Source organism: Myotis davidii, unplaced genomic scaffold, assembly GCF_000327345.1.
Source record: "Myotis davidii unplaced genomic scaffold, ASM32734v1 scaffold566, whole genome shotgun sequence".
NCBI classification, from domain to species: domain Eukaryota; kingdom Metazoa; phylum Chordata; class Mammalia; order Chiroptera; family Vespertilionidae; genus Myotis; species Myotis davidii.
The window spans coordinates 1300591-1309710 of record NW_006296617.1 but is presented as its reverse complement, the minus strand read 5'-3'; the positions used below and the strand labels follow the sequence as shown (position 1 = coordinate 1309710).

Here is a 9120-nt window from a genome sequence, read left to right as displayed (position 1 = left end):
CATCCCCCACTGGGCATGTGCCCGCAACCAAGGTACATGCCCTTGACTGGAATCGAACCCGGGACCCTTCAGTCCCCAGGCTGATGCTCTATCCAGTGAGCCAAACCAGCCAGGGCAAACATATTTTTTTAAAAAAATTCTAGGTGTAGTAGTGAAACCGTGTTCTTTCTTCCCTTTCAGAACCCTTACCTTTTACAAATACACCCTGAAATATTTAGGGGTAAAATGATAGAATGCCTGTGATTTACTGCAAAATACCCCAGTGGTGGGTGTGCAGGGGGCATGTAGACGTATGCTGGCCAGGGCGCTAGCCACAGGTGGCCATATACATTTAAGTTCAAGTGAATGAAGTGAAATTAGGGCAAAGCACTTGAACAGACACTCTCCCAAGAAGATACACAAATGGCCATAAGCACATGAAAGTATGACCATCGTCACTCGTCATTAGGGAAAATGCAATCAAACCACAGACCCTGGCCCTGGCCGGGTAGCTCAGTTGGTTAGAGCATCGTCCCAATACGCCAAGGTTGCAGGTTCGATCCCCCGTCGGGGCACTTACAAGAATCAATCAATGAACGCGTAAATAAGTGGAACAACAAACTGATGTCTCTCTCAAATCAATAAAGAAAGAAAAATTGAAAATAAAAGTAAATTTTAAAAACCACAGACCCCACCTCACGCCCATCAGGATGGCTACTGTCAATGAAACAGAAAATCGCCAGCAGTGGCGAGAATGAGGGGACACGGAACCCTGTGCACTGCCGGTGGGAGCCCAAAACGGCACAGCTGCTGTGCAGGACCGTCTGGCGGTTCCTCAGAAAATTAAAAATAGAATCACCACATGGCCCAGCAACCCCCCTTCTGGGTACACATCCAAAGGCACCAGGGCCTCGAGGAGGTATGTGCACGCCCATGTTCACAGCAGCGCTATTCACAGCAGCCCAGACGCAGAAACAACCCGTGTCCACCCACAGAGGAACGGATGAGCAGGATGGGACACTATGCAGAGGGAATTCTGACACAGGTTACAACGCGGGCGACCCTTGAGGACATCGCGCTAAGTGAAATGCGCCAGTTACGAAAAGACAAGTGCTACCTGATTCTACTTTTGAGGTCCACACACACACACAGAGAGGAAGCAGAATGCTGGCTGCCAGGGGATGGGGTGGGGGGAAGTGGGGGTTATATAGTGGGTGCAGAGTTTCAGTTCTACAAAATGAAAAGAGCTCTGGAGAGGGATGGTGGGGGCGGCTGTACACTTAGAAATGGCTAAGATGCCCGGCTGGTGTGGCTCAATGGTTGAGCATCAACCCATGAACCAGGTGGTCACGGTTTGATTCCTGGGGGCATGCAGGAGGCAGCCAATCAACGATTCTCTCTCATCATTGATGTTTCTACCTCCCTCTCCATCAAATTAATAAAAAAAAAATTTTTTTAAGTGGCTAAGATGGTAAGTTTTCTGTTACATGTATTTTACCACAATGAAAATAAGGATAATCAGGATTATCGATGTTTTAAATAAAAATATTTATATAAAAATTAAGTGAAATCAAACGCTGTCAGCCACGGAAGCCACACTGCAAGGGCTCACTAGCAGCCACGTGTGGCTGCCGGCTCCCATCTGCCACTGGCTACAGAACCCTTCCACGTGGCAGAGAGCCCTTCTGGGCAGTGCTGGTCGGTAAGAACGGTGGAAAAGTGAAAACTGGTGGAGTTGGTTGATTTGGGGGAGATTGTCCCTGTTTTACTATTCTCTCTACTTTGTACACATTTGAAATTTTCCACAATGAAAAATTTTAACTACAAACATAGTTTATCATCAAACATCATCTCTGTTTGGTTATTTATTGCACCCCCCGCCCCCAACAAAACATCAACACCCCCCAAGAGCAGGGATTTTTGCCTGTTTTGTTCCCTGTGGGGCCTGCACAGTACATGGCACATAGTAGGAGCTCAATAAATATTTATGAAATGAATCTGCAGAAGTAAAACAAACCATGTCCGTTCGTTCATTCATTCATTCGAGGAGCAGCCTGGTGGAAAGGGCGTTTATGAAGCGCCCACTCTGAGGATGCTGTCATGAGCAAAAGCAGATCCAGACCTTGACCTTGGAGTGCACAGCCAGTGGTCTCAGTCAGGGACGGCATTAGATGCCCCTCTCCTCGACACACATGTCCTCAAAAGCTTTGGGAAGAGCGATTCTTGGGGACACGATCGGTGTGCAAAGCTGCCAACTCTAAGTTGTTCACACGGGAGCAGAAGCTTTAGGAGCCATCACATGGTCCCCGCCTGACTCCCAGAAAGGAGAGGGCACATGGACAGAGCCACAGCCACCCTATGAAGGGCACACGCACAAGCATGGACGAGATTTTGCTGTTGTAAGCCACTGAGCTTGGGGGCTCACTTGTTACTGCACATCACTCAGTCAAAGCTGACTGATGCACCTTGCAAAGCCCACAGGGGCCCACTGATTCCTCCGCCTCAGGCCTTAGCTAACTCTATACCCACCGGTCCCTCTCAGGCCCCAGTGAGGTGGGAAGAACGCTGACTCACGTTTCTCAGCTCAGGAAACAAGAATCCCAGAGGGACCAGGACCACGCTACGGGGTGGAATTCGAACTCAGACCCTGTGATCCTGAAGAGCCTCATTCCTCACCACCTCCTATACAAAGCAGGAAACGCCAGCCCGGAAACCACAGGCAGCTCTGGAGAACAACCGTGACGCAACAATGACAGTGTGTCCTTCCAGAAACGCGTGTGAATTCCTCCGGCACTTGTAATGCCTTGGGAGTTCTGCGTTGTCATCGGGAGCTGTGCAGAAGCCAGCAAGCTTGCAGGACGGGAATTAAAGGCCCCGTTAGCTCCAGTAACAGGCGGACTGCAACTCCCCACGACGCATGTGAGTGACCCTCGGGTCACTTGCAAGTCATAAAAAGAAAGCTGACAGGACTGTACCACTGGCTGCTGGAAATGTCAGGGCGAGAAGATAAGTGGCCAAGTCTGGCTGCTGCTTTCCAAACACGTGTCCCCAGCCCTCCTCCTCTCCCTCCCCAGCAGCCTGACGCTGCTCAGGTGACATTTGCCAATTCCAGGATGTAAACAAAGGCCGTGGTTCTGAGCCTGTCTTTTCCTAACCATGGGCCAGGCCGTTGGGGGCTGTGAAATCCAATGAGCAGCCTGTGACCGGGATTTTTCTTTTTTAATTTATTGATGGATTTGGGAGAGAGAGAAGAAAGGAGGGAGGGAGGGGTATTGGTTTGTTGACCACTTATTTATGCATGCACTGACTGGTTCTTGCATGTGCTCTGACTGGGGATCAACACGATGATCTAGCCCACCACTGCTCTAGCCAACTGACCTACCCGGTCAGGGCCAGTTTCTTTTCTTTTCTTTTTTTTTTTTAATTAAACGATATAGAATGTAAAATGGAATGGGAGTGAATAGAAAAGATTAAAAGGCAACACATGTTCAGGACCAGCTTCTGACACTGGTTTCAATTATGGGCGTCTGCACGGGTACATATTTCCTACTGCGAGCTGTCGTCAACACAGCTTTAGAGCAATTAGACTAGGCCGGTGCCAGGCCCGTCCCCTGAATCAGTATCGACTTTCCCAGGCTCCCCGGCCGCTCAGTTAGGCGTAGCGTTCTGCACAGTAAAAGCCAAAGTGCAGCGAGTTGGGGTTGACTCGGTGAGACTTTGGTAACATTTTCCGTCCAGAACATAGAGACAGAACTGCTCAGAAAGGAAGTCCTCTGCTCCTCGCTCTCAGCTTTGAATATAGCGACCCGGAGGCTGATCCGGTCCCTTCCCAAGGATGACTCCTGAGAGGAGAGGAAAGGCTGGGTTCTTAACTCCTCACGGGCTGCCTTCCTCGAGATGCTCATCCCTGACCATTTCAGTTCCCGTTAGGTTTCCCTTTATTTACAGTCAGACACAACCTGACATGAATGAGCTCACACCTCTGTAACTTTGCAGCCCATCTCAAGGACCCTTCCACGGGGCAAGGACTAGTCCGGGAACCCACTGAGCAAAGAGGCCCGGCCAAATGGAGGCGATCTGATGGTGAAGGAATCTGAAAAATAAGGACCACCGTGGTGACTGCAAAATAGCCAAAACTCTTTCCTCCCTGATCCCACATTCTCTTTGCAGCTTCCCTGTTAAGAGATGAGGTCTAGCCCTAGCTGGGGTGGCTCAGCGGATAGAGCGTTGGCCTGGGGACTGAAGGGTCCCGGGTTTGATTCCGGTCAAGGGCACATGCCCAGGTTGCAGGCTTGATCCCCAGTAGGGGGCCTGCAGGAGGCAGTCGATCAATGTTTCTCTCTCATCATGGATGTTTCTCTCTCTCTTTCTCTCTCCGTTCCTCTCTGAAATCAATAAAATATATGTTTAAAAAAAAAAGAGAGAGAGAGAGAGATGAGGTCAATCACCAACCCTTGAACGTGGGCTGGCCTTTGGACCTGCCCTGGCCAACAGTGTGGCGGAAGTGATGTGTGCATTCCCGAGGCTCCGCCCACGGAGACCTGGCAGACTTTACTCTCTGCCCAGCTGCCAGGTGAAGAGGCCGGGCTAGCCTGTCGGAGGGCAAGAGACACATGCCCGTCACCGCCATCATCGCAGCCACCCACACCTGGAGGTAGAGCCACCCACTCAGCTGACCTCCAGCTGACCACAGGCACCCAGGTAAGGCCCGACGTGCCCAGGCCACACCCCAGCCACTGGGCTCCTGGTTCTGTTCCCAGCCACTGTGGACCCTCTCGTTTTCCACAGATGCTGCAACCACGTCTCGGACCCCCAGACCTTCCCCGGGCGACCTTTCCACTCCCCTGGGATGGAGGGAAGTCTGTGACTGCTGCAACCAGGGCAGGGCACAGACGGGCCGCGAGGTGACTTCCGAGGCGAGTCACCTGCAACTCAGGCAATTCAGCTTCTGCCTTGTCCACTGGGACGTCGGGCCTGAGAGCCATCAGAAAGGAGTCGGACTCCCCTGAGGCCACCATGCTGGGGGGACGCCAGAGCTCGTCGCCTGAAGAGACCATGAGCAGGCACTCTGGCTGATGGTCGTACCTGGAGCCACCCCAGCCCAGAGCCAAGCGAGTGTGTGGACAGGCCGCTGCCCCCGCCTGTGCGTCTCCCAGCCCAGACCCAACGTCGTGGAGCAGAGACCCACTGGGTCAAATTCCAGGTGAAATTCTTTTTCTTCTTCTTCTTCTTTTTTTTTTAATCCTCACCCAGGATATTTTCCCCAAGGATATTTTTACCAATGATTTTTTTTAAGAACAAGTGGAAGGGAGGGAGGGGGAGACAGGGAGAGAGAGAAACATTGACGTGAGATACACCGATTGGTTGCCTCCTGCACGCTCCCCGGTTGGGGCCAGGGATTGAACCTACAATCCTTCGGTGCATGGGATGACGAGCTAACCACTGAGCAACCGGTCAGGGTAAATTCCATGTGAAAATCTTTTTTTTTTTTGGTTAATTCTCACCTGGGATATTTTCCCATTGCTCTTTTAGAGAGCGTGGAAGAGAGAAGGAAAGACAGAGAAAAACATCCATGTGAGAGAAACACATCAATTGGCTGCCTCCTGCACCGGCCCTGACTAGGGCCGAGGCCAGGGAGGAGCCTGCAACCAAGGTACATGTCCTTAACCCAGGGACCCTTTGGCCTGTAGGCCGATGCTCTATCCACTGAGCCAAACGGGCTAGGGCCCATGTGAAATTCTTGACCCATTAAACCCATGAGCACTTTAAGCTACTATATTTGGGGCAATATGTTGCTTTAAGCTACTATATGGCAAACCTTGGCTATGATGACAAAGCTACTATCTTTGGGGTAATTTGTTAAACAGCAATATAACCAGGCCGGCCTCTAAATCTCGGAGCTGTAATGCAGCGGGAGCTGACACAGCCCTCCTGAGACTAAGGGCCAAACCCTGACTCCCCAAGTCTCAGCGATTCCACCTCCCTAACCTCTCCGCTCTATCGCCTCCTCCCCCGACCACCACTCCTGCCCAACCTACACCTCGCCATTCCCCTCACCACCTACCCACTCACCCGGCCTGTGCTAGCACTCAGCTTGCTCGTAACTGGCAGCACCTGTTGTTAAAACACTCAAGCATTTCCTTACCCACTGGTAAATAAATGTTGCCCCAAACCCCAGCACCCCGCTGGCCCGCTAAGGACCCCCGGAGGTCCCCCGGAGACCCAGCAACTGTAGGGAACCACCCGGCAGAGCAGGGAGCCCTGGCCCGCCCTCCGCACCACGCCAGGCTTGGCTGATGGGTGCCCACGAGCGGCTGCTTGATATGAATTTGAAATATTGCCTCCGCTGCAGCCATGGATCCGCGAGTGTCACTCAGCACCTCCTGTATTCCCGCCCCGGGCTGGGCGCCGAGACACGTGATGGCCAAACAGGATCATACCTTCCCGGAGCTCAAGTCCACCAGTAAGGACATCAGTCATACCAGGCACGAACGACCGAGTAAAACCCGCCAGGGCCTCTGCTCCTCCGTGCCGACCCACTTCCTCACTGGCCACCAGCTGACCTGCCCGAGCACAAGGCTGACCCCTGCTCAGGAGCACCCCTGGGTGGCTGGAGTCGGGAAGGCCAGGCGTTCTGAGTGATCTGTGCCTGTGCCCTGCGCCTTCAGCTGCCATCATCTTCGCCGTCATAGCCAAGGTTTGCCAAGCTCCCTAGTGCCGGGTGCTATTCTAAGTGCGTCTTCCTATTTCATTTCATTCATAACAATCCGATGTGGCAGGCGCCTTCACCCTCACACCCATTTCACAGATGAGAAAACTGAGGCAGAGAAAAGGGTGAGGTAAGTGGCCCAAGGTCACCAGTTAGCAGAATGGCAGAGCTGGGATTTGAACCCACCAACAGGCTCCCAAACTCATGGGAACTACACAGTGGTAGCAGCCTGGCTGGCTCCCTGGCCAAACCCCAACCACTGACTTTCTGCAATGCCCATACAGGTCCCCACCGTCCCGCCCTCTAATCACCCACATGGACCCTCTTCCCCTTACACCGTCATGAAATGCCACGGAGAACCCGTTCACTTCCCACGCAGCTCAGCCAGAAGGGCAGAGCCAGCGAGGCACTGTGCGTGGACTCACCATACCACGATGCTTACAAGTCTCCCCCTCACGACGTGCTTCTTTCTAAGGCACCTGTCGTGCGCTGAATGATGGCCTCCCAAAAAGTATGTCCACCAACCAGAACCTGAATGTGGCCTTCCTTATTTGGGGGATAAAAAAATCTTTGCATATATAATTGAGATGAGATGAGATCATCCTAAATTATGTCGACGAGCCCTACATCCAATGACCAATGACCTTTTCACAGAAGACGCAAAGGACACAAGGCATGTGAAGACGGAGGCAGAGATGAGGACGATGAGGCTACAACCCAAGGACTGCCTGGAGCCACCGGACGCCGGAAGAGGCCACCAAGGGTCCTTCCCCAGCTCCGAAGGGTCATGGGTTCTATTCCCGGTTGTAATTGTTATGGCCCTGGCCAGTGTGGCTCAGTGGGTTGGAGCGTTGTCCTGTTCACCAAAAGGTCACAGGTTCAATTCCAGGTAAGGGCACATACCTAGGTTGCAGGTTCAATCCATGGCCAGGCGTGTACAGGAGGCAAATGTTTGATGTTTCTATCTCACACCGATGTTTCTCTCTCTTTCTCTCGAATCAATAAGCGTATCCTTGCCCTGGCCGGCGTGGCTCAGTGGTAGAGCGTTGGCCTACGCACCGAAGGGCCATGGGTTCTACTCCCGGTCAAGGGCACGTACCTGGATTGCAGTTTCGTTCCTGGCTCCTAGTCAGGGCACATGCGGGAGGCCACCAATCAATGTCTCTCTCTCACATCGATGTTTCTCTCTCTCTCTCTCTCTCTCTCTCTCTCTTTCTCCTTCCATTCTCGGGTGAGGATTATCAACAAAAAATTTTTAAAAAATAAACATAGCTTCAGGTGAAGATATTTTTAAATAATAAAAATAAATAAATGAATGCAGGATGTAAGCTATAAGATCGACACATGTCACCTGTAGTGGGTACATAATATATATATATATACACTGACCACCATGTACAGTTGTCCAGGTTGTTCACGCACAAAGGAACCCGCCACGGGGACCAGAGGGGCCAAAATCCAGTGAGATAAGGGCAACACCCACCAGGAGGAAGGACCCCCTTCTCCAGCCCACACAAAGGAGGCTCCACAGGGACGGAGCCTCTCGGTGGAGGCACCCTTTGCAATTCCGCGCAAAGGCCCAGCAGGAGCCGCCAGCCCCGGGATAGGTGGCCGCTCGCATGCTGTGCCTATTTCAAAGCCAGAAAAAGAAAACAGAGAAATGTTGGCTGCGGGCCCGCTCCCGCCCCTCGAGGGGAAGGGAGAGAAAGAGCAATTTGAAGCGCAATTAAAACCTACCCCCTCTTCGTTCTGAGCGACCTTTAGAGTTCTAAAATCACTGAATTCCTTACGACGGAAAAGTGTGCCCTGTAAAACTTGCATTGCTCAGAGAGGGCCTGGGTTTGGAAGCCCAGTTTATAGTTACACTAGGAAGGTTTTGGGTGTTCTAAACGCCGCTATAAAGCTGCCGGCCTGCCAGGAAATCCAGGTACCTCAAGAGGTTTTAGGTTTTTTCCCCCCTTTTTTGTTAGAGGAAGAGAGATTTGTTGTTCCACTTGTTTATGCATTTGTTGGCTGTTTCTTGCATGTGCCCTGACCAGGGATTGAACCCCCAGGCAATGCTCTAACCAACTGAGCTACCCGACCAGGGCTAGATTTTTTTTTTCTTTTTTCTTCTTTAAATACATTTTTATTGATTTCAGAGACAGGAAGGGAGAGGAAGAGATAAAAACATCAATGATCAGAGAGAATCACTGCTCGGCTGCCTCCTGCACGCCCCCCACCGGGGATTGAACCTGCAACCCGGGCATGTGCCCTGACCCGGAATCGAACCGTGACCTCCTGGTTCATAGGCTGACGCTCAACCACGGAGCCACACCGGCCGGGCTAGATTTTTTTCTTAGAACTAATTTATAAAAACCAGGGAAACTCTGAGAAGGACTGAAACAGGCGGGGGTGGGGGGGGGGCAGTAGGGGAGTGAGAGGAATGGACA

General features: G+C 51.9%; 1 long non-coding RNA gene across 1 annotated transcript; it reads left to right on the top strand.

Annotated features, from left to right (window-relative positions):
* Nucleotides 1-4413: 4413 nt before the first annotated feature.
* Nucleotides 4414-8154, top strand: LOC107184409. Its single transcript, XR_001515241.1, has 3 exons — nt 4414-4680; nt 4768-5182; nt 8090-8154. It is a non-coding gene; the product is annotated as an uncharacterized LOC107184409 (long non-coding RNA).
* Nucleotides 8155-9120: the final 966 nt, after the last annotated feature.